Here is a 26,363-nt window from a genome sequence, read left to right as displayed (position 1 = left end):
CCAAATCTGGACCGATCTGGCCCAAATTAACGAAGGATGTCGAAGGTTCTAACGCAACTCACTGTCGCAAATTTCAGCAAAATCGGTTAATAATTGTGGCTTTTATGGACCTAAAACCCAAAATCGGAGGATCGGTCTATATGACAGCTATATCCAAATCTGGACCGATTTAGGTCAAATTGACGAAAGATGTCGAAGGGCTTAACACAAATCACTGTCTTAAATTTCACCAAAATCGGATAATAAATGTGGCTTTTATGGGCCTAAGACCTTGAATTGGCGTATCGGTCTCTACGGGGGCTATATCAAGATAAAGTCCGCTATAGCCCATCTTTGAACTTAACCTGCTTATGGACAAAGAAAGAATCTGTGCAAAGTTTCCGCTCAATATCTCTATTTTTAAAGACTGTAGCGTGATTTCAACAGACAGAGGGACAGACGGGCGGACATGGCTAGATCGTCTTAGATTTTTAAGCTTATCAAGTTAATATTTTCTTTATAGGGTCGGAAATGGATATTTCGATGTTTTGCAAAGGGAATGACAAAATCAATATACCCCCATCCTTCGGTGGTGGGTATAAAAAAAACTTTAAGCGAAATTACATTTCTGCAGAATATTTTGTTATATTTCACATATGACTTTCCTTCCTTTTATTAAGTATCTCCATATTTTTTTTACAAATCACTAAAATTTCCGCAGTTTAATTATGTTGTAACGTAAAAACCCTAATGATGGTGATGTCTCTTCATAATCAATCTGTTTTAACTTAATCGTCTCGATTATGGCTTAGTAGTTTACAAACATGTTGACCCAAAACGATAATGGCTTTGTTATAACTGGCAAAGCCAACGAACATGAGATTGACAAACGTCTACAAATGTTGCCACTTTTGATAGTGTCACAGGGTCATTAATATTTCTTTCGCTTTCAAAGGTTAGTTTTTTTTGTGGTTTTGTGTCATTTTCAAAATCCGCTGATGATGATATTATGCTTGATATATACGCTACATGTGTTTTATGCCCACATAAGACAGTTAAAGTATGAGTATGAGAGTGGATGTGAGTGTTAGTGTATGAGGGTTCATGTATTCATGTGCTTGCTTCACAATAGAGATTTAAGGTTTTAATGTTAACATGGATGTCATTCTGTTTTCATATTCACATAGTGCTGATTATCGAGAACAACCATTATAATGTGTTGTGACACGAACTTTTACATTGACATAAGCCATTAGAGGCTCATTAGGGGACCTTACGGAAAATGTGGCAAGAGAAAGGTTTGCTCGTGTACAAAATAAAATTAAAGTGGAAGTTTCATTTGAAGTTATCGAAATTCTCTTTTTCTAAAAAATGTTTAAAAACAAAGATTTTATTTAAAACTAGCTGCAATAGCCTTTAGTTATTGGGACTCCTTTTTGGCATGGTCCAAATTTAAAAAAAAAAAATATTTTCGTATTTAACTCTCAATTACATTTCATTAGAGTCCTGTATTGTCTTGTTTGATATGCATATCCATTTGGGGCCTCATTTTGGCGTGGGGCGACCCCAAGAAAATTGAACCAACTTTTTATATAAGTTTCGTTTTCTACTCTCAAGTTCCTTTAGTTTGAATCTCATATTGTCCGGATCGACTTAGGTGTCCGTTTGGGGGTGGGGCGTCCCCTCTGGTACTTGACCCCAAATTTTTGAAAAAGTTTCGTGTTCTACTTCCAATTACCTTTCATTTCATACCCTTATTACCCCAATCGGTTAATATAAAATTTTTCGGCGGTCTTCGGGGGAGCGCCTCCCGTTCCCAGATTCGTACTCTACTTTTTATTACCTTCCATTTGATGCCAAGTTTACCCCAATCGGTAAACATTTCCCTTTGAGTTGGTTTTGTTGAAGAAAGTTTATACCAATTTTGTGCTTTTGAGTTACCGTTAGGTGGCATACAAAAGTTCACTTAAATCGATGCTCTCATCCTCAAAATCCGATGTTTTTGAAAATTAGGGCTAAGGGGAGGGTCTGACCCTAGCGGATATTATTCAATGAAGAACCCTTATTTCACCAAGATTCCAAATTCAACATTCTGTGAAAATTTTATGAAAATTGGCTCAGCCCTACTCGGAAAAAACAAATCAAGCGCAAAACTTTCTTTATACCCACCACCACAGGATCGGAGGTTAAATAATCTAGTCATTCGGTTTGTAACACCTAGAAATATTGATCTGCGACCCCATAAAGAATATATATTCTGGATCGTCTCGACATTCGGAGGCGATCTAGCCATGTCCGTTCGCCCATGTGTCAAAAACAGTTGCTTGAAATTTTGCACAGCTACTTCTTATTGATGTGGGTCGTTGGGGATGGCAAATGAGTCATATCGATTCATATTTGGATATGACCTCACGATAGCTGTCGAACGCGTAAAACTAGCCCCTTGAAATTTTGCACAGATACTTCTTATTGTTGTGGGTCATTGGGGATTGCAAATGGGTCATATCGGTTCAGATTTAGATATAGCCCCCATATAGCCCGAATTCCGATTTAAGTTCTTGGACCCCTGGGAGACTCAATTTTTATGCGATTTGGCTGAACTTTGGAACAAGGACTTGTGTTATGACTTCAGCATCCATGTCACTTATGATTTGAATCGAGCCATAAACAGATATAACTCCCATATAAACCTTACCCCCGATTTGACTTCTTGAGCCCCTAGGAGACTCAATTTTCCTCCGATTTGGCTGAACTTTAAAAAAAAGACTTGTGTTATGACTTCCAACCAAGTATAGTACCAATCGGTCTATAAGCAGAAACCGGTCCACGGTTTTAACTTCTTGATCCCGTAGAAATCCAAATTTTTACCATATTTGGTTAAAATTTTACCCTAAAACCTATCTTATGACTTACAACAGCAGTGCCATGTTTTATCCGAATCGGTCAATATGGTGATATAGGTCCCTAAATACCGATATGACTTCTTGAGACTATTTAGACCACAATCAATTTCCGATTTGATTGCTACAAATACACACTCAGTTAATAAGGGCACATTTTTAGCGGAATCCATGGTGGTGAGTACCCAATATTCGGCCCGATCGAGCATAGCATGTTTTTACTTGTCTTAATACAATAGATCTGATAGACCTTCTGTACGCTTGTTGGTAGTTTTTCTTTTGCAAATTCTTCTCATTCGGATTCTATTGAAAATATCATTCTTTTGTCCTACCCGCTTGGTGAACATCCCTAATTTTCTTCACTTTAGTTGTCTTCCACCCATCCATGTTTCTATTCGTATGAAATTCGACGGGTTTTTCTCCAAGATTTTTTTCTTTCGTTTTCCATTGGCATTGTCATGCAAAGCATCATTGTTTAATGCCTCTTAGAATAGACGGAGTACTCAACAAACCATTGGCCTCATTTTCTGACAAAGCCCACTGCCGTAACAAATAGAGCTTGGCAACAGAAAAAAGAAAAAAAGTTCAAGATCCAATGACATTGAAGAGTCGTCACTTTTAGATCGGTAATGTGTAAATGAAGAAGAAAACCAAAATGTAATGCAAACTAACGGCAGGCATAGTCAATTCAGCTCTCATGTACACATGTTTAGTTACAACTACACATTTTTATGCTAGAACTACATGGTAAAAATAAATTTTAATTGTTAACGTAAAACGTGCTAAGTTCGGCTGGGTCGAACTTTGGATACCCACCACATCGCATATATGTATATATCAACCACCTTTCGTCATAATAGGGTAAAAAATGCATCTCTTATGAATCCATAGAAGCTATATCTAAATAAAGTCCAATCACCAGCATATTCAGGAAGGCTATGTGAGGGTGTGACATAACTCATTGTGCCAAATTCATAGGTTGAAAAAATCGCTAAGAACGTATGTGTGTATGCCAGCTGCATACAATTATACACCTATCTGAATCATATTGAACACAAATGTCGAAGTGCCTAATATGGCCCACTGTGCCAAATTCCATCGAAATCGAGTAATAAATATCCTTTTATTGTCCCAAGAACTTAAATTGGGAGATTGGTATATATGGAAGCTATATAACAAACATAGCACGATCTTGACTATACTCGCTGCGAATGTCGAGGGGCCCAACGGAACGCATTTGCCAAATTTCAGCGAAATCGGTTGATAAATTCACCTTTTATGGGCCTTAATCCTTAAATCAGGAGATTTGGCAGCAATTATTTTTTAAAGACTGCAGAGTGACTTCAACAGATAGACGGACAAACGGGTAACATCAATAATATATATACAGTTGAATCTCGATTATCCGGGCCTCTATTAACAGGATAACCCTGTTAACCGGCATGCTGTGCTTTTGATTTTGTACCTCTATTAACCGTGCTTTAAAAATGCTACCTCTATTAGCCATGTTTTCCTCTATTTTCCGTGGACCACTGCAACGCTAAGCAAGAGAAGAAATATACCCATTGATAAGTATACCGATCAAGTTACAGGTCGCATTTATTGGCGCTTGTATACAAATGTCAATACTGAAATGCTGCGCAAGCAGGCAAGATCTTCGTGTGCCAATATGCTTTGGCTCGAACAGTTTCTTTATGAACAGCACCTTTGTACTAAGGTTCTTGCTTCAACGCGTGAATGTAAGAGCTTTTGGTTGTTCGTCAAGAGGGTAAAGGGTAGTTCTTCATCTATCCCAACTCTTTTTAAGGATGACCAAACGTTCACTGTCCCGGTTGATAAGGCTAACCTGTTGGCTGATATATTTGCAGGGACCTCTTCCCTGCAGGATAGAAATCAACCACTTCCCAAATATTTTTTCGAACTCGTGGAGTTAAAAGGGTTCTTGAGAATCTAAACGTAAATAAATCCCCGGGCCCGGATGGAATATCAACACTTGTCTTACGCCAGTGTTCTTCGACGTTCGCTCGTCCATTACGCAACCTTTTCGAACGTTCAGCCAATACCCAAGAAAGGTGAGGCAAATAACCCTGCGAATTATCGGTCAATTGCAATATGCTCCGCTCTCCAAGGTAATGGAGAGCGGAGGTGTGAGGTATTTATAGTCTAATGGCCTTCATAGCGACCAACAGTATGGGTTCCGTAAAAATCGCTCTATGGGTGACCTAATGGCACTTCTGTCGGATCGTAGGAATCGCTCAATCCACCAGTTTGGTGAGAGTAAGGTTATGGCTCTGGATATCTCCATTTGATAGGGTCTGGCACGGTGCACTACTATCAAAGCTTGTCGCATTTGGTGTCGGTAATGGCTTCGTTCGTTTTATTCCGAGTATTCTCAGAGATCGCACTATTCGAGTCGTTATAGATGGGTTCTCATCCAATGAGCACAAATTGACCGCAGGTGTACCCCAGGGCTCTGTTCGTTCTCCTTCTCTTTTTCTCATTTTTATCAACGATCTGTTGGGTTAAACATCGAATCCGATCTACTCATTTGCGGATGACAGTAATCTCTGTCATTCGTATTCATTCGACCATAGGCCGAGTCTTCGAGAGATTGACGCCATGAGGCCTGGCTGAGTGCGTCGTCCATAAATACACTCTGCCAGGATTTGCAGTCCATTTCTGAGTGGGGTCGAATGAATCGAGTAGATTTTAATGCACGGAAGACTCAGTGCTGCTTGTTGTCACACAAACTATTCGCTGACCCATTACAATTATGCAATTATGTACAATGTCTATCAACGGTGTAGATGTTGAGCAGTCAGAAGCTCTTGATGTTCTGATCATGAAAATACAAAGTGATGTCCCTTGGGCTAAACATGTATTTGAAATGTCGAAAGAAGCATTCAAGTGCTTAGGCTTCCTTAAACGGTTTAATAATTACTTCACTCCTACTGATCTTCTTAACATATACACCACTTTCATAAGACCGAAAATGGAGTACAATTCACATGTATGGGCTGGAGCTTCAAAATCATCCCTGGAGCTACTGGACCGTGTACAGAGGAGAGCGATGGCGTTGATTGGGGACAGTGGGGTATCCAACTCTATTGCCTCTCTTCCTGATGTAAGGATGTATGTCAGGGATACTAAACATTCCAGGAATTCACACCCGTTTGTAATTGATTAGGATTGATTGATTGGGACAATGAGTTGTGTTAGGACCTTCGACATCCTTCGTCAATTTGGCCCAGATCTGTCCAGATTTGGATATAGCTGCCATATAGACCGATCCTCCGATTTAGGGTCTTAGGCCCATAAAAGCCACATTTATTATCCGATTTTGCCGAAATTTGGGACAGTGAGTTAAGTTAAGCCAATTGACATACTTCTGCATTATGGCACAGATCGGTTCAGATTTGGATGTAGCTGCCACATAGACCGATCTCTCGGTCTATGTGGCACTGTCCGCCGCAATTTAGGACAGTGAATTGTGTTAGGGTCTTCGACATCCTTCTTCGATCTCTCGATTTAATGTTCTGGGACCATAAAAGGCGCATTTATTGTCCAATGTTGCCGAAATTTGGGACAGAGAGCCCCTTCACATATTTCTGCAATTTGGTCTAGATCGATAAAGATTTGCATATAGCTGCCATATAGACCGATATCTCGATTTAAATTCTAGGCCCCAAAAAAGTCGCATTTATAATCCGATTTAACTGAAATTTGACACATGGACTTATGTTAGGCTTTTCGACATCCATGTCGTATATGGTTTAGATCGGTTTTTATACCCACCACCGAAGGATGGGGGTATATTCATTTTGTCATTCCGTTTGCAACACATCGAAATATCCATTTCCGACCCTATAAAGTATATATATTCTTGATCAGCGTGAAAATCTAAGACGATCTAGACATGTCCGTCCGTCTGTCCGTCTGTCCGTCTGTCTGTTGAAATCATGCTACAGCCTTTAAAAATAGAGATATTGAGCTGAAATTTTGCACAGATTCTTTTCTTGTCCATAAGCAGGTTAAGTTCGAAGATGGGCTATATCGGACTATATCTTGATATAGCCCCCATATAGACCGATCCGCCGATTTGGGGTCTTAGGCCCATAAAAGCCACATTTATTATCCGATTTTGCTGAAATTTGGGACAGTAAGTTGTGTAAGGCCCCTCGACATCCTTCGTCAATTTGGCTCAGATCGGTCCAGATTTGGATATAGCTGCCATATAGACCAATCCTCAGATTTAGGGTCTTAGGCCCATAAAAGCCACATTTTATATCTGATTTGGATGAAAATTGACACTGTGAGTTGTGTTAGGCCCTTCAACATTCTTCGTCAATTTGGCCCAGATCGGTCTAGATTTGGATATAGCTGCCATATAGGCCGATCCTCCAATTTATGGTCTTAGGCCCATAAAAGCCACATTTATAATCCGATTTCGCTGAAATTTGGGACAGTGAGTTGCGTTGAGCCCTTCGACATCCTTCATCAATTTGGCCTAGATCGGTCCAAATTTGGATATAGCTGCCATATAGACCGATCCTCCGATTTATGGTCTTAGGCCCATAAAAGCCACATTTACTATCCGATTTTGCTGAAATTTGGGACAGGGAGTTGCGTTGAGCCCTTCGATATCCTTCGTCAATTTGGCTCAGATCGGTCCAAATTTGGATATAGCTGCCATATAGACCGATCCTCCGATTTATGGTCTTAGGCCCATAAAAGCCACATTTATTATCCGATTTTGCTGAAATTTAGGACAGTGAGTTGCCTTAGGCCCTTCGACATCTATCTTCTATTTGGCCCTGATCGGTTCAGATTTGGATATAGCTGCCATATAGACCGATCTCTCGATTTAAGGTTTTGGGCCCATAAAAAGCGCATTTATTGTCCGATGCCGCCGAAATTTGGGACAATGACTTGTGTTGGGACCTTCGATATTTGTCTTCAATTTGGCTTAGATCGGTCCAGATTTGGATATAGCTGCCATATAGACCGATCTCTCGGTTGAACAATGACTTGTACTTATAAGCATTTGGTCTAAATCGGATGATAGCTATAGAGCTGCTATGTGGCATAAGGTATGCATTTTTCAATGGATTTTGACGAAATGTGGTTCACATATATACCCGAGGTGGTGGGTATCCAAAGTTCGGCCCGGCCGAACTTAACGCCTTCTTACTTGTTTTTAGATATAGCTACTAAAAAGACCAATATTTTTGTTATACACAATTAAACCATGACTTGTACCTATTGTATTTGGTCCAGATCGGATCATATTTCCATATAACTGCTATGGGACATAATAAGTGCAATTTTCAGCGGATTTTGATGAAATATGGTTTACATATATACCCGAGGTGGTGGGTATCCAATGTTCGGCCCGGAGGGTTCTGTTAAATATTTCAATAGGTATCCAAATGAAAGACTGACTAGATTTGGAGACAAGTTCTATATATTTAAAGTACAACCAGTAAGGTTGGAAATTATAACATATCGCCACATGTAAAATTTCAGCTAAATGGGATAAAAATTGAGGCTTCCAGGGGCTCCGGAAGTCAAATCGGCAGATCGGTTTATAAGGGAGCTATATCAAGTTCTTGACCGATTTGGACCGTAGTTGTTGAAAGTCATAATAGAACAAATCGGGAAATCGGTTTACAAGAAGCTATATCAGGTTCTTGACCGATTTCGACCATACTTGACACAGGCAAGTCATAACAGAACTCAAAGTGCAAAATTTGTCTACTTATTTACCGATGGTACCTTGGCTGAGTGGATAGTGGTTTAGCTTATCAGCGCGGAGTGCTAGGTTTGATTCCCACTCGAGGCCGTAGTCTTTCACTACTGTGGCAACACAATGGATTACAAATTGTCTAAGTTTTTCTGTAACAGATAGCCACGACAACTGTACTCAACCCAAGATCAAAGATCCAATTTTCCTATTGTTTCCAACCAAACAACAAACTAAGCTTATCTTCGCTACCCAAAGTGAAAGCCATATATCAAGTAAAAAAAAATCAGTTGCCCCTATAAAAAAAACTGCTGAAAGGAAATACTTTATGCGATGAAATATGTACATATTTGTCCCGGGGCCATAGAGTGTTAGAACGGAAACTTAAGCAAACTAACAAAAACTGATGGAAAAACTAGCACACCATCATCATCATCATTTTGAAGATGTTAATCGAGAGAGTTTAGTTTAGTTTGGCTTTCCTTAACAATCCTTATATTTCTCTTGATTTTCTACGCTTACAATGCCGCCATTCTCGTTTACACCTACCCACCCACCTTCATTCTTCCCTCTCTGCGGCCCACTTTGTAACTGAATAAGATAAGACCATAAGTGTGCCAAAATCTCGTTTAGGAAAACAATATACAAACCCATGTGACAGTCTTCGATGTGACTAAACCACAAACATGTGATACACCAACAAGTTTCTGCTAAAGCGATTACTTAAAAGGGAATACTTGAAAGGATTTAAGAGGGTATTTTATGTGTGGCATAGAGAAAATGAATGAATTTTCTTTTTTTTTTTGAAAAAAGGGGGTTCAAAGAAACGGTGATAACAACTCAACAAATATTTGTTTGTTTAGAACTTGAAAGATGAAATAGTTTTCCATTAGTGCAAACAATGTGTGGAAAATAAATCAAAGCATGTAGATTAGAGCAGGGATGTTAAGCTAAAAGCTTAGGAAACAAGTAAAAAGGCGTTAAGTTCGGCAGGCCTGAACTTTGGATAGCCACCACCTCGCTTATATAAGTAAACTACTTTTCGACAAACGCGGTCAAAAATGCATACCTTATGCCCCATAGCAGTTACATCGAAATATGTTCCGATTTGGACCAAGTACTAATAAGTACAAGTCATTCTTCAATTGTGCATAACAAACTATTAGTTTTTTAGTATCAATATAAAAATAAACAGATCTGAACCATATACGACATGGATATCGAAAAGCCTAATATAAGTTACTGTGTCGAATTTCAGTTAAATCGGATTAAAAATGCCACTTTTTTGGGACCAAAACCTTAAATCGAGATATTAGTCTACATGGCAGCTATATGCAAATCTTGACCGATCTAAACCAAATTGCAGAAATATGTGGAGGGGCTTAACCCTACTCTCTGTCCCAAATTTCGGCAACATCGGACAATAAATGCGCTTTTTATGGCCCCACAACCTAAAACCGAGAGATCGGACTATATGGCAGCTATATCGAAATCCGAAGCGATCTGTGCCATAATTTACAAGTATGTCAAGGGGCTTAACGTAACTCACTGTCCTCAATTTCGGCGACATCGGACAATAAATGCGCTTTTTATGGGCCTAAGATCCTAAATGGGAGGATCGGTCTATATGGCAGCTATATCCAAATCTGGACCGATCTGAGCCAAATTGACGAAGGATGTTGAAGGGCCTAACACAACTCACTTTTCTAAATTTCAGTCATATCGGATAATAAATGTGGCTTTTATGGGCCTAAGACCCGAAATCGGAGGATCGGTCTACATGGCAGCTATATCCAAATCTGGACCGATCCGGACCAAATTTACGAAGGACGTCGTAGGGCCTCACACAAAGCATTGTCCCAAATTTCAGCAAAATTAGATAGTAAATGTGGCTTTTATGGGCCTTAGACCCTAAATCGGAGGATCGGTCTAAATGGCAGCTATATCCAAATCTGGACCGATCTGAGCCAAATTGACGAATGGTATCGAAGGGCGAAATATAACTCACTGTCCCAAATTTAGGCGACATCGGATAATAAATGCGCCTTTTATGGGCAAAAAACTGTAAATCGAGAGATCGGTCTATATTGCAGCTGTATCTAAATCTAGACCGATCTGAGTCAAATTGACGAAGTATGTCGAAGGGCCTAACACATCTCACTGTCCCAAATTTCAGCAAAATCGGATAATGAATGTGACTATCATGGGCCTTACACCATAAATCGGAGGATCGATCTATATGGCAGCTATATCCAAATCTGGTCCGATCTGTGCCATAATGTAGAAGTCTGTCGAAGGGCCTAACACAACTCACTGTCTCAAATTTCAGCAAAATCGTATAATAAATGTGGCTTTTATGGGCCTTAGACCCTAAATCGGAGGAGCAGTTCATATGGCAGCTATATCCAAATCTGGTCCGATCTGTCCCATGATGTAGAAGGCTGTCGAAGGGCCTAACGCAACTCACTGTCCTAAATTTCAGCAAAATCGGATAATAAATGTGGCTTTTATAGGCCTAAGACCCGAAATCGGAGGATCGGTCTACATGGCAGCTATATCCAAATCTGGACCGATCCGGACCAAATTTACGAAGGACGTCGAAGAGGCAAACCCAACTCACTGTCCCAAATTTCAGCAAAATCAGATAATAAATGTGGTTTTTATTAGCCTAAGACCTTTAATCGGCGGATCGGTCTATATGGGGGCTATATCAAGATATAGTCCGATATAGCCCATCTTCGAACTTAACCTGCTTATGGACAAAAAAAGAATCTGTGCAAAGTTTCAGCTCAATACCTCTATTTTAAAAGACTAAGTTGCGGATAGTGGAGTGCTCCATACGAAGTAGCTGCAACTGCAATCCCGGACAATCAGCGGTATCGAACGGAGAGTCTCAGTGAGAGGCCGGGCGGCACCAGCTCTAGCACAAATACTGAGGGCCTATGATGCTCTATATGACAAGGCGAGTTATTGGCGCCTTTAAATAACCGGAACGAGCCTGCTCACCTACAGGAGCGAGGATCGCCACATGAAAATGTAGCTACAACAACAACAACGATAACAATCGCATGGCGGGTGTACAACTACCTTTACAACCTTTACATGGCGGGTGTACAACTATCCTTTATCGGCAAGGGCTGGCGCCTCAGTGTACAACATACTGCTACAACAACAACAACGATAGCGATAGAACAAGTACAGCTAGTTACACGATTTTTTTTACAGATCCCATATAAAGTGGTCCTTCGACTTGGCCTTTTGAACTACTAGAAGCAGCATTTACTAACCGATTTGGCTGAAATTTTGCACAAAGTGTTCCGTTGCGGCTTCCAATAAACGTGCAAAGTATAGTCGGAATGAGTCTATAATCTGATATTCCATATAAACCTTTCTCCCGATTTTACATCTTGAGCTCCAAAAAGCCGTAGTTGTTATCCGATTGAGTTGATGTTTCGCAGTTAGGGTTCAGCTATGACTTCCAATAATTGTGACAAATATTGTCCAAATCGGTGTATAACCTGATATAGCTCTTATATAAACCGATCTAATGATGTGACATCTTAAGCTCACTTTTTATCCAATTGGGCCGAAATTATGTACGCAGTGTTCGACAACGGCTTTCAAATCCTTTGTGAAAACTTTTAGGAGAATCCATGGTGCTCTTAAAGGTCTTAAGCCCATAAAAGCTGCAATTTGAATCTCAATATCGCTGCAGTTTAAAAAAGTCATATAGACCGATCTTCGAATTTAGGGTCTTAATTCCATGAAAAGCGGATTTATTGCCTGATTTCGCGAAAATTGTGACTTGCATAAATGTTCTAGGGACCTGAACCAAATATGTTCCAGACTAGCCTCTATTAAGATATAACTGTAGATATGATAGAGGAATTACATTAAAATAGGGAGATTAATATTGGGTTGCCCAAAAAGTAATTGCGGATTTTTTAAAAGAAAGTAACTGCATTTTTAATAAAACTTAGAATGAACTTTAATCAAATATACTTTTTTTACACTTTTTTTCTAAAGCAACCTAAAAGTAACAGCTGATAACTGACAGAAGAAAGAACGCAATTACAGAGTCACAAGCTGTAAAAAAAATTGTCAACGCCGACTATATGAAAAATCCGCAATTACTTTTTGGGCAACCCAATAGATCTTTAGTGGTGGGTATCAGAAAATCGGCACGGCCGAACTTAACAATTATGCCCTCCACCATAGGATGGGGGTATACTAATTTCGTCATTCTATTTGTAACTACTCGAAATATTCGTCTGAGACCCCATAAAGTATATATATTCTTGATCATCGTGACATTTTATGTCGATCTAGCCATGTCCGTCCGTCTGTCCGTCCGTCCGTCCGTCCGTCCGTCCGTCCGTCCGTCCGTCCGTCCGTCCGTCCGTCTGTCTGTCGAAAGCACGCTAACTTCCGAAGGAGTAAAGCTAGCCGCTTGAAATTTTGCACAAATACTTCTTATTAGTGTAGGTCGGTTGGTATTGTAAATGGACCATATCGGTTCATGTTTTGATATAGCTGCCATATAAACCGATCTTGGGTCTTGACTTCTTGAGCCTCTAGAGTGCGCAATTCTTATCCGATTGGGATGAAATTTTGCACGACGTGTTTGGTTATGATCCTAAACAACTGTGCCAAGTATGGTTCAAATCGGTTCATAACCTGATATAGCTGCCATATAAACCGATCTGGGATCTTGACTTCTTGAGCCTCTATAGTGCGCAATTCTTATCCGATTGGGATAAAATTTTGTACGACGTGTTTTGCTATGATATCCAACAACTGTGCCAAGTATGGTTCAAATCGGTCTATAACCTGATATAGCTGCCATATAAACCGATCTGGGGTCTTGACTTCTTGAGCCTCTAGAGTGCGCAATTATTATCCGATTGGAATGAAATTTTGCACGACATGTTTTGTTATTATATCCAACAACTGCCCCAAGTATGGTTCAAATCGGTTCATAACCTGATATAGCTGCCATATAAACCGATCTGGGGTCTTGACTTCTTGAGCCTCTAGAGTGCGCAATTCTTATCCGATTGGAATGAAATTTTGCGCGACGTGTTTCGTTACGATATCCAACAACTGTGTCAAGTATGGTTCAAATCGGTCCATAACCTTATATAGCTGTCATATAAACCGATCTTGGGTCTTGACTTCTTGAGCCTCTAGAGGTCGCAATTATTATCCGATTTGCCTGAAATTTTGTACGACGGATTCTCTGACCATTCACATACGTGTTTATTATGGTCTGAATCGGTATATAGCCCGATACAGCTCCCATATAAATCGATCTCTCTATTTTACTTCTTGAGCCCACAAAGGGCGCAATTCTTATTCGAATTGGCTGACATTTTACACAGGTCTCCAACATATAATTTAATTGTGGTCCAAACCGGACCATATCTTGATATCGCTCTAATAGCAGAGCAAATCTTTTTTTATATCCTTTTTTTGCCTAAGAAGAGATGCCGGGAAAAGAACTCGACAAATGCGATCCATGGTGGAGGGTATATAAGATTCGGCCCGGCCGAACTTAGCACGCTTTTACTTGTTTACACTTTTTTTCTAAAGCAAGCTAAAAGTAACAGCTGATAACTGACAGAAGAAAGAATGCAATTACAGAGTCACAAGCTGTGAAAAAATTTGTCAACGCCGACTATATGAAAAATCCGCAATTACTTTTTGGGCAACCCAATATTTGATATATTTAGCCTCTAGAAGCCGCCATTGACATCCGATCGGGCTGAAATTTTGCATGTAGTGTTCTGTTACGACGCCCAATAGCCGTGCTAAGTACGGTTTAAATCTGTTTATAACCTGATACAGCTCCCATGTTAATCGATCTCCCGATTTCACGTCTGGATCCCCTGAAAACCAAAATTTTTGTCCGATTTGGCTAAAATTTTGCATGTGGTGTTCCATAACGACTTCCAACAATTATGACAAGTACGGTCCAAATCGGTCTTTAACATTATGTAGCTCCCATAGTAACCGATCTCTCGATTTTCCTTGTTTTGGTTCCTAGAAGCTTTCATTTTGCCTGTTATAGCATACCTTCTTATTTTTGTTGTAAAATTTTCAATCAAATTCTTATACCCTACATCAACACACAAAAATGCAAATTTTGCCCATGAACATTCCACCAAAGATCAGGGGCAAACTTTTCATATCTCAATGAATGCATTCCGATTCAAATTTAGAGAGAAGTTTTACATTGCACAGTACCTCAGTATATCATGGTCTCGCCAAGATTTGAACCCTTTCTATGCGGGCTGAATCAAAATTGTCTGAGAACAAAACGGACCAATCTAATATGTATTCGCCTTTTTCTTATTCAAACCCCATATTCATTTGTGCGGGATGAAGCTGTATATTATACTCGCCCCCTTCTCAACTCTGTATTCTTTCCACAGGTTATTTTCTTTGTTTTTTTGTTCTTTTTCCATAGAACAAGCTTTTGTATGAATTTTAAATTTATTCCCAATTATAATGTTTAAATGTATGCCACAAAATATTTCATCAAAAATTCTCCATGCTGTGCCAGGACATAAATTACATAAATAAAAAGTTGATTGGAATTTTTGTCTCTTTGGTGTTACCTTTTGTTCTATTCTTACTTGATTCATTCCAAGAACTAAAACAAACGTAGGAAATGCTTTTTGTGCTTTTTTTTACAACAAATTTTAGGTAAGTACAAATATTTCAAACAATATCCCCCTCATGAGGATAGCTACAATTAAAGATGTCGTTGACATACTATACCATTGATACCAACACAAGATATGGCACACGTGTGTGTACTCGCACATACCATGCCATATCGTGGATGTATGGGTGTATATGTTGCTATGTATTTAAGTGTGATGATATGTGGGATACAAAAGATATACTGGAATGTTACGATTACCTGTCGCATTGTACATGGGGTCCGTCGTGCAACATAAATTACTCACATTTGCTATGTTCTGTGCAATCACGGTGGAACATTGTGCAGGCTTTCTTACATATGGGTGGTTGCATGATAAATAGGTGAGTTTAATTTTTTACTCATTTTATACCCATTTAAATTGCTGGCGCCACAGACACCTGATTTCACATTTTGATATTAAATTTCTATTCTACTCCAAAAGTCCATACTCCATAAGTCCCATCTTGTCCCTTTCTAAGAATCAGAAGTGTAGCCTGCCTGCTTAATTTTTTTTTGGAATACCCCATGTGCACATATTTGTATATGCTGGCATATTCCACGCTAACAGATGGCATAAATCAAAGGTATGTTCATGGTAGAAACATTTCAATTCATTAATGAAAATTATTATCAAACACATTTCCTTTTACCTCATGCTGTTCATGGCATGTGTAATAGTTCACCCACATCCTCATGGCCAATGTAGCACTCACCAACTTGCCTGGGATGAGGCTAACCTTATAAACATTTACAAACAAAATGTAACATAAACCAACAAAAAAAAAAATTCAAATAAGGCTATTAAAGCAAATTTTATTAAATATTTAAAATAATAACAGTTATTAAATATAGACCAGCTTTGAGAAATTTTACCTCCTGAAAATAGTATTAAATTTTATTTTTGCTAGGAAAATAGGATCATATATTTTTTTTTTACTTTTTTCCTCTGTGCAGTTTTGTTCACCACTGTACTTTATACTCGCCCATGGCATGGTATTGTAGTATTATGGTAACGGAAGTCGAGATGCTTTATAACCACATAAACATTAACATGGAATGAATTATAAACCAGGAGGTATCTATCCAACATTATTGAATGTCCGGACGTTGCCAAAATATTATTAGTTTGTACTTTTATGGGTGTGTTGGGGTTATGCTCACACACATACACTCAAACGATAGACACTAACATTTACTGGAATAGTTGTAAATACATGGAACACATTTTTGGGAAACAGTAGCAAGCAATGTTAGATTAACAGGCATACGATGAGGGTCTATTCAGTCACAACAATAAGGGAGATATAAATCAAAATGGCTTTTGAAATAAGGAGATCAAGTTAAGACTTTTTTACTGGTTGAACCGATTATTTCTGGGTAAAGATCGAATTTTCTCAATAGACAAAATTTCGATAAATGCAATCGATAAAATTTTCTCTGATAACAAAATGCCTATAAAATTTTCACTAATAATAAAATTTTAATCAAATATATTAAAGATCAAAGCTTTCATGAAATGTTATTTAAAGAGAAAATTTCGATAATATAGTCTTTTAGATAAAATTTCGGAATTTTCAAGGATTTTTTTTGCCCCAATTGCCCCAAATATACCGGTTATAAACAGGAGAATTATTAACCTATCACGGGACATATCCCACAGGAAATGAAAAGTTTCAATTGTCATAACATAGGACTCTTAATTATTTTTATACCCACCACCGTAGGATAGGGGGTATATTCATTTAGTCATTCCGTTAGCAACACATCTAAATATCAATTTCCGACACTACAAAGTAATATGCATATTTCGGATCGTCGTAAAATTCTAAGACGATTTAATGATGTCCATGTGTCTGTCCGCCTGTCCGTCCGTCTGTTGTAATCACTCTGGAGCCTTCAAAAATTGAGATATTGAGCTGAAATTTGATACAGATACGGCTTTTCGATGCACGCTGGTTAAGTTTTTGAACGGGCCAAATCGGACCATATTTGGATATAGCTGTTATATAGACCGATTTTCTGATAAAGGGTCTAATGCCCATAGAAACTTTATTTTTCATCCAATTTTGCTGAAATTTGAAATAGTGAGTAGTTTAAGGCCTCACAATAACTGACCTAAATATGATTCAGATCGGACTATATTGAGTATACCCATCTGCCATATAGACCGATCTGCCGATAAAGGGTCTGAAGCCCATAAAAGCTTTATTTATTGCCCAATTTCACTAAAATTTCCAACAGTAGGTTATTTTAAGCCTCTTGACATCTAACCTAAATATGGTCTCGATCGGACAATATTTATATATAGCTGTCATATAGACCGATCTCCCGATAAAGGGTCTGAAGGCCATTAAAGCTTTATTTATTACCCGATTTCGCTGAAATTTGGAATAGTGGGTTATTTTAGGCCTCCCGAAATCCGTTCTTAATATGGTTCAGATCGGACTTTATTTAGATAAAGCAGCCATATAGACCGATCTCTCGATGAAGGGTCTAAAGACCATAAAAGCTTTATTTTTTATTTGATTTTGATGAAATTTGGAATTGTGCGCAGTTTTGGGCCTCCCAACATCCGACCCAAATATGGTACAGATCAGGCTATATTTAGATATACAATAGCTGTCATATAGACCTATATGCCGATAAAGGGTCTGAAGCCCATAAAAGCTTAATTTTTTAACCGATTTTGCTGAAATTTGAAACAGTGAGTAGTTTTAGGCCTACAAACATCTGACCCCTATATGGTTCAGATCGGACTATATTTAGATATAGCTACAATATGGACCGATCTTCCGATAAAGGATCTGAAGACCATTAAAACTTTATTTATTACCCGATTTCGCTGAAATTTGCAACAGTGGGTTATTTTAAGCCTGCCAACAATTGACCTGAATATGTATTAGATTGGACTATATGTAGATATAGCTGCCATATAGACCGATCTCCCGATAAAAAGTCTGAAGATCATAAACACTTTATTTTTTAACCGATTTTGATGAAATTTCCAACAGTGAGTAGCTTTAGGCCTACCAACATCTGACCCAAATATGGCACGGATCGGACTATGCGTAGATATAGCTGCCATATAGACAGATCTCATGGTAAAGTGTCTGAAGCCAACAAAAGTTTTATTTATTACCCGATTTCCCTGGAATTTGAAACAGTGAGTAATTTTTGGCTTCTGATACATGACCTAAATATGGTTCAGATCGGACTATATTTAGATATAGCTACCATTTAAACCGATCTCCCGATAAAAGGTGTGAAGACCATAAAAGCTTTATTTAAACCATCTTTCATCCAAATCCGGTGAAAATCGCATACCTTATATTCCATAACAGTTTTATCGAAATATGATCTGATTTGGACAAAATACTAATAAGTACTAAACATTGTTCAATTGTGTATAACAATGTATTGTACTTTTTGGTAGATATATCTAAAAATAAACCCATCTTAACCATATACAACATGGATGTCGAAAAGCCTAATATAAGTCAATGTGTCAAATTTAATTTAAATCGGATTATAAATGCGCCTTTTTTGGGGCCAAGACTTAATATCGAGATATTGGTCTATATGACAGCTATATGCAAATCTTGCTCGATCGAGATCAAATTGAAGAAATAAATGGAGGGTCTAAACTTAACTACATCGGACAATAAATGCGCCTTTTATGGGCCCAATACATCAAATCGAGATATCGGTCTATATGGCAGCTACTAGCTGACCCGGGCTCGCTCCGCTGCGCCTTCTTTTACATTATATGGAACAAAATTTTCCTTGAAAAATTCATTTTCGACAATTAAAGAGCTTTTAGTGAAATACCATACTGCGAAAATATTATCGCTTGACTAACAGTTTTGCAATATAAGTGCCTTTATCTGAATCCCATATGATGAAGATGTACTCCATTCTTAAAATACTTTATTTTAGCTCGATATTCTCATGATTAAGCGGTGTTTTCGGGGGGTGAGGTGGTCCCACAGGCACTTGGAATTGAAAAAATATCAGCATCGTGCTCTTCTTTCAAATACCTTTTATTTAAACCCCATATTAAGAATTAATTTTCTAATCTTAAATAGCTTTCATTTGAGCCACATATTGGCATTGCCCTCAAAGCCCCATATTGCTATGGTCGTAAATTTGTTATTTTTGGTGAGAGGCGGGGGTTATTTTGGGGTTATTTTTGGTGAGAGGCGGCCCCCCAAAAACTTGGTCCCATATTTTGATATCAGATTCGTCTTCTACATTATTTAAGCCCCATATTCCCATGGTCAGTAAATAAGTCCTGTTTGGTGGGTGCTTTGGGAAAGGGGATGTCCCCAGAAACGTGGTCCCACATTTGGATATCAGATTCGTAGTCTACTCGCAAATACCTATCATTTGAGTCCCATATTGCCATCGTCGGTAAATATGTCCGATTTAGGGGTGTTTTGGGGGTTGGGGTGGTCCCCCTAACACTTGGTCCGACAATTGGATATCAGATACGTTTTCTTATCCTAAATACCTTTAATTTGAGTCCCATATTGTCATGATTGGTCAAAATATATGTTTGGTAGGTTTTAGGGTGGGGCAGCCCCCCTAGGTACCCCATACGAAATTTGGATACCAAATTTTTATTTTAAGGGTACTGCATGAGAGCACACAGAATTTCGCTTACATCGCACCACCCATCTCCGAGATCTGGCGTTTCGGAAAATTAGGGTAAGGGGGAGGGTCCACCCACCCTTCAGGTATCAAAAAAAGTAGTACCGTATTTTCACTACGGGATCATTATGCACCATCTGTGAAAATTTCAAGAAAATCGGTTCAGCAGTTTCTGAGTCTATAAGGAACACACAAAGCTTTCCTTTTACTCCTTCGAAAAAGAGATTCTACGAAACCCACCTCGTTCATGATTTCGCATCCATTTTTGTTACACGTCGACATGTCTGGCAACCAAACTAATTTGGAAGCATAGTGGTTTTCGTGGTGCAGACTGACATATACAGGAAAAGCAGGAAGCCCATGAGTATACAAACATTATGGTCAACAAACCATATACGATGTACATTAAACCTATGGAAAAGACTTGAAGAAAGGACATGGCTAAAATATTACTTTGTTCCAAACTTAACTCACCCACACTCAAGCGCACGTCAATATGGCTAAACGTAGTGGTAATGCAAAATGTTTTCATTACTAAATGTAATGCCACAAAAGCACACACAGATAGAATGCATCTGTATGACTGGTACTTTATGCCTGTTGATAGAGCCCTTAGTAGCTTGGTGAGTGGAAAGGGAAAAGCAGGCAGTAAGACCAGCAAGCTCAGTAATATCTTCTATCGCTACTTATGTGTGTGTGTGTTTCATGTTTAGGTCAAACGTAAACGTAAATTTCCAATGAATTTATGTGTGGGTGATTATTTCCCCAAGGCGTTGTGTGGTTGGGGAACGTATGCATGCATGTGTGAGTGTATTTGACAGAGAGAGAGAAGAAAGAGTGCCTTCATTATGGTCTGTTAATACATTTTGATGTTGTGTTGCATTATGGCCTCTTGGCAATGTAAGGACGTATTGTTGGGCTGGTGTTTGCACAGTGAGTTGTAACCAATAACATTTTAAGATGATATGATTTTTTTTTCGATACTCTCACAGCTTTGGATCAGGGTAATATAACAAAAAAAAGTTATGTATGTCGAATAACTCTAAATCACTTTCTGTTTGGTGTTAGCCACATACTTCCGTACTTAACTTCTTTGGCATTTAGTAAGCCGTATAGGCATTTAGCAGCCAATTAGATCGATCACCCGAATTGAGGATTTTGGGCTTAGAAATGGAGCATTTCTTAATCCATATAACTGTTATTGGATCAACTTTTCTTATGAATTTTTAGCAAAATTTTGTTTTCTCACACAATTTAGATGATCGACTGACAATTGAGATGTCATCACACCATATTTCACTACACGGCTCTTCAAAAGCACTATTCTCTGCTGTTCTACAGCTGACCACAATTGATCGAAGACAATTCAACCAAAACCAGAAGCATTTTCTTGCCTTCCCTATCTTCAACTGCTTATTACAGCATGGTAATTGATGTTGCCTTCTCGATTTTCTTGTAGCTGATAGTTCTTCTTCATACATTTTCAACTTCAGTTACAATCATTTTCGACTCCTTTATCTTCCACTTACACATAGAAGCATCCTGCCAATGCCATTACCCAAAGCACTTCTCCTACAGACTTCCTTTTAACACACACACACACACACGCGCATTTATTAACCAACATCAACCATTAAGACGGCAGAGATTGCAATTTGCTTTCAACACCAGATATGTCTTGTCTCATTGATGCTGTTGTTGAAGCTTATTTTCTCATGTTGTTGTTGAAGTTGTCCTTTACCATCACTTTCTTTCGCATGTCCTTGTCGGTATTTACAAAAATATAATAATTTGTAAGGATTCTAAGAAACGCTGCTGTGTAACTGATATTGATATATGATTATTATGCATTTTTCCCTCATCTCATGCCGCAGAGATTTTTTCCCATTTTCGTTATCCTTTCGCCTTTGAACGTGACCAACATTCCAAAATTAGCCAACTTTTCCAACACATTTATATCACTCATTGTGCCCAGAGAGAGCGTCGTTCGTTTGTTATATAAAAACACATAAATAAAGTGACATAGTATTAATATGTTATCAACAGGAAGTGAAGCGGGTTCCCTTGGGGAATACCCAATATTTGTCTAATGGAATTAGCAGAAAATCAGAGTTAACAAAATTGATATGTTCTGATTTGAGAACTTTCTTATTTAGGTCCAAGGAAAATACAAAACGAAGATGATCTAGACATGTCCGTCCGTCTGTCTATTAAAATCGCTCTACAGTCTTCAAAAATAAAGATATTGAGCTGAAACTTTGGACAGATTCTTTTTTTTGTTCATAAGCAGGTTAAGTTCGAAGATGGGCTATATCGGACTATATCTTGATATAGCCCCCACATAGACCGATCCGTCGATTTAGGATCTTAGGCCCATAAAAGCCACATTTATTATCCGATTTTGCTGAAATTTGGGAAAGCGAGTTGTGTTAGGCCCTTCGACAGCCTTCGTCAATTTGGCTCAGATCGGTCCAGATTTGGAAATAGCTGTCATATAGACCGATCTGCCGATTTAGGGTCTTAGGCCAATAAAAGCCACATTTATTATCCGATTTTGCTGAAATTTGGAACAGTGAGTTGTGTAAGGCCCTTCAAAATCCTTCGTCAATTTGGCCCAGATCGGTCCAGTTTTGGATACAGCTGCCATATAGACCGATCCTCCGATTTAGGGTCTTAGGCCAATAAAGGCCACATTTATTATCCGATTTTGCTGATTATTTGGGACAGTGAGTTGTCTTAGGCCCTTCGATACCCTTCTTCAATTTGGCCTTGATCGGATCAGATTTGGATATAGCCGCCATATAGCACCGACCCTCCGATTTAGGGTCTTACCCCCTTAAAAGCCACATTTATTATCGATTTTGCTGAAATTTGGAACAGTGAGTTGTGTTAGGCCCTTCAACGTCTCGTCAATTTGGCTCAGATCGGTTCAGATTTGGATATAGTTGCTATATAGACCGATCCTCCGATTTAGGGTCTAAGGCCCAGAAAACCCACATTTATTATACGATTTTGCTAAAATTTGAAACAGTGAGTTGTGCGAGGCTTTTCGACTTTCTTCGTCAATTTGGCTCAGATCGGTCCAGATTTGGTTATAGCTCCCATATAGACCGATCCTCCGAATTAGGGTCTTAGGCCCATGAAAGCGTCATTTATTGTCCTATGTCTCTGAAATTTGGGACAGTGAGTTAAGTTAGGCCCCATGAAATACTTCTGCATTATGGCACAGATCGGTCCGGATTGGATCGGTCGGATTTGGATATAGCTGCCTATCGTCCTCGGTTTTATGTTTTGGGGCCATAAAAAGCGCATTTATTGTCCGATGTCGCCGCAATTTGGGACAGTGAGTTGTTTTAGGCCCTTCGACATCCCTCTTCAATTTCACTCTGATGGGTCAAAATTTGGATATAGCTGTCATATAGAAAGATCTCTCGATTTAAGGTTTTGGGCCCATAAAAGGCGCATTTATTGTCCAATGTTGCCCAAATTTTTTATAGAGAGTAGAAGCCCCTCCACATATTTCTGCTATTTGGTTTAGATCGGTCAAGATTTGCATATAGCTGCCATGTAGACCAATATCTCGATTTAAGGTTTTGGCCCCAAAAAGGGGGCTTTTATATTCCGATTTAACTGAAATTTGACGCATTGAATTATATAAAGCTTTTCAACATCCATGTTGTATATGGTTAGATTGGTTTATTTTTAGATATAGCTACTAAAAAGACCAATATTTTGTTTATACACAATAGAACAATGGTTAGTACTTACTAGTATTTGGTCCAAATCGGAACATATTTCGATATATAGCTGCTATGGGTCATAAGGTATGTAATTTTCATCGGAGTTTGACGAAAGGTGGTTTACATATATACCGCCACTCGTTTGTACGCCTTTTAACGCCTTTTCCCTTATTTTTTGTTATTTTTTTACAAGAAAATTTAAATTTAATTTACCAGATGGATTATCCATATCATACGCAAATTAAAATAATTCTGGATGGTGGCTGTTTTTGTTCTGTTGACTTTTGTTTATTTTATTTCATTTTATTTACTACAAGATTTAAATTTAATTTACCAGGTGGATTATCCATATCACATACAAGTTAAAATATTTCTGGAAGGTGTCTGTTTTGTTGCTATTGGCTTTGCTAATCAAAAATAATTCATAAATTTCAATGTATTTGCATTTGCCTTATTTTAGCAAGTATAATTCATTATATCACATTGGAGCTATGGTAGTTTATGAGCCATTTTATTTACAATGGGATTCACTGGGATGGGTATTGAATTATTTGCTATGACATGGAGAAAAAAGCATATAATGAATTATTAACTAGAATAATTTTTGTAACAAAGTGATATTACACCTTTAAGGGGTGCAGGACCCAAATCTAGAGAGCTAGTCACGATGCAGTCTTAAAGATCTCAGTGTTAAAAGACCTCAGTAAATCAAATTTCAGCCATATCGGACTAGAATTGCGCCCTCTAGGGGCTATAAAAAAACAATCGGCAGACCAGTTCTTAAGAGAGCTATATCTAGTAATCTGACGATTTGCACAAAATACGTCAAAAATCATAACAATTCCTTGTACCAAATATCGGCAAACCCAGAGAATAAATGTGGCTTTTAACTGCCCAAACCATTAAATCGAGAGATCGGTCAATATGGCAGCTGTATCCAAATCTTGTCCGATGTGGGCCAAATTGAAGAAGGATTTCGACTGGCCTAACACAACTCATTGTCCGAAATTTCTGCAATATCGGATAATAAATTAGGCTTTTATGGGCCTGAGACCCAAAATTTACCGATCCGAGCCAAATTGAAGGAGGAAGTCGAAGGGCCTAACATAACTCACTGTACCAAATTTCATCAAAATCGGTCATTAAGTGTGGCCTTTATGGGCGTAAGACCCTAAATCGCCGGATCGGTCTATATGGCAGCTATATCCAAATCTGGACCGATCTGGTCCAAATTGAAGAAGGATGTCGGCTGGCCCAACAGAACTCACTGTACCAAATTTCAGCAAAATCGGTCAATAAATGTGGATTTTATGGGTCCAAAACCTTAAATCGAGAGATGGGTCAATATGGCAGCTATATCGAAATCTGGACCGATCTGGGCCAAAATGAAGGAGGATGTCGAAGGGCCTAACATAACTCACTGTTCTAAATTTAAGCAAGGTCGGTCAATAAATACGCCTTTTATTGTCTCAAAACCTTAAATCGAGAGATAGGTCTATATGACAGCTATATCCAAATCTGGACCGATCTGAACCAAATTGAGGATGGATGTCGACTGGCCCAACAGAACTCACTGTACCAAATTTCAGCAAAATCGGACAATAAATGTGGCCTTTATGGTACTAAGTCTCTAAATTGGGGGATCGGTCTATATGGCAGCTATATCCAAATCTGGACCGATCTGAGCAAATCGAAACAAGTAAAGCATGCTAAGTTCGGCCGGGCCCAATCTCATATACCCTCCACCATGGATCGCATTTGTCGAGCTCTTGCCACGGTATCTCTTTTTAGGCAAACATAGGTTATAAGAAAAGAATTGCTATGATATTGGAACAATATCAAGTTATGGTACATTTCGGACCATAATTGAACTAAATATTGGAGACCATAGTGGAAGTCATTGTGTAAAATTTGCGTCAAATCTAGTAAGAATTGCGCACTTTAGGGACTGAAGAAATAAAATAGGGAGATTGGTTTATAGGGGAGCGGCATTAGGCTATAAACCTATTCATGCCATTTTCGATACGTATGTTAAAGGTCATAGGAGAAGCCGTTGTACAAAATTTCAGCAAAATTTCATATAATAATTGCGCCCTCTAGTGGCTCAAGAGGTCAAGACCCATGATCGGTTTATATGGCAGCTATATTAGGTTATGGACCGATTAGAACTATTCTTAGCACAGTTGTTGAAAGTTATAACAAAACACGTCATGCAAAAGTTCAGCTAAATCGGATAATAATTGCGTCCTCCAGAGGCTCAGGAAGTCAAGATCCAAGATCGGTTTATATGGCAGCTATATTAGGTTATGGACCGATTTGAACCATTCTTAATACAGTTGTTGGCAGTCATAGCAATACTCCTCATGCAAATTTTCAGCCAAATCGGATAGGAATTGTGCCCTGTAGGGGTTCAAGAAGTCAAGACCCCAGATCGGTTTATATGGTAGCTATATCAGGTTATGGACCGATTTGACCTATTCTTAGCACAGTTTTGAAAGTCATAACAAAACACGTCGTGCAAAATTTCAGCCAAATCGGATAAAAATTGCGTCCTCTAGAGGGTCAAGAAGTCAAGACCCTAGATCGGTTTATATGGTAGCTATATCAGGTTACGGACCGAGTTGACCTATTCTTAGCACAGT

At 38.6% G+C, this 26,363-nt stretch overlaps 1 protein-coding gene across 1 annotated transcript in view; it reads left to right on the top strand.

The window, feature by feature from the left end:
- Nucleotides 1-26,363, top strand: part of LOC106091643 (uncharacterized) — a 739,869-nt gene that overhangs the window by 458,020 nt on the left and 255,486 nt on the right. The gene's annotated exons all lie outside the window — the stretch shown is intronic.

Source organism: Stomoxys calcitrans, chromosome 4 (genome assembly GCF_963082655.1).
Source record: "Stomoxys calcitrans chromosome 4, idStoCalc2.1, whole genome shotgun sequence".
NCBI lineage: Eukaryota > Metazoa > Arthropoda > Insecta > Diptera > Muscidae > Stomoxys > Stomoxys calcitrans.
This window is presented reverse-complemented; position numbering and strand designations above follow the sequence as displayed.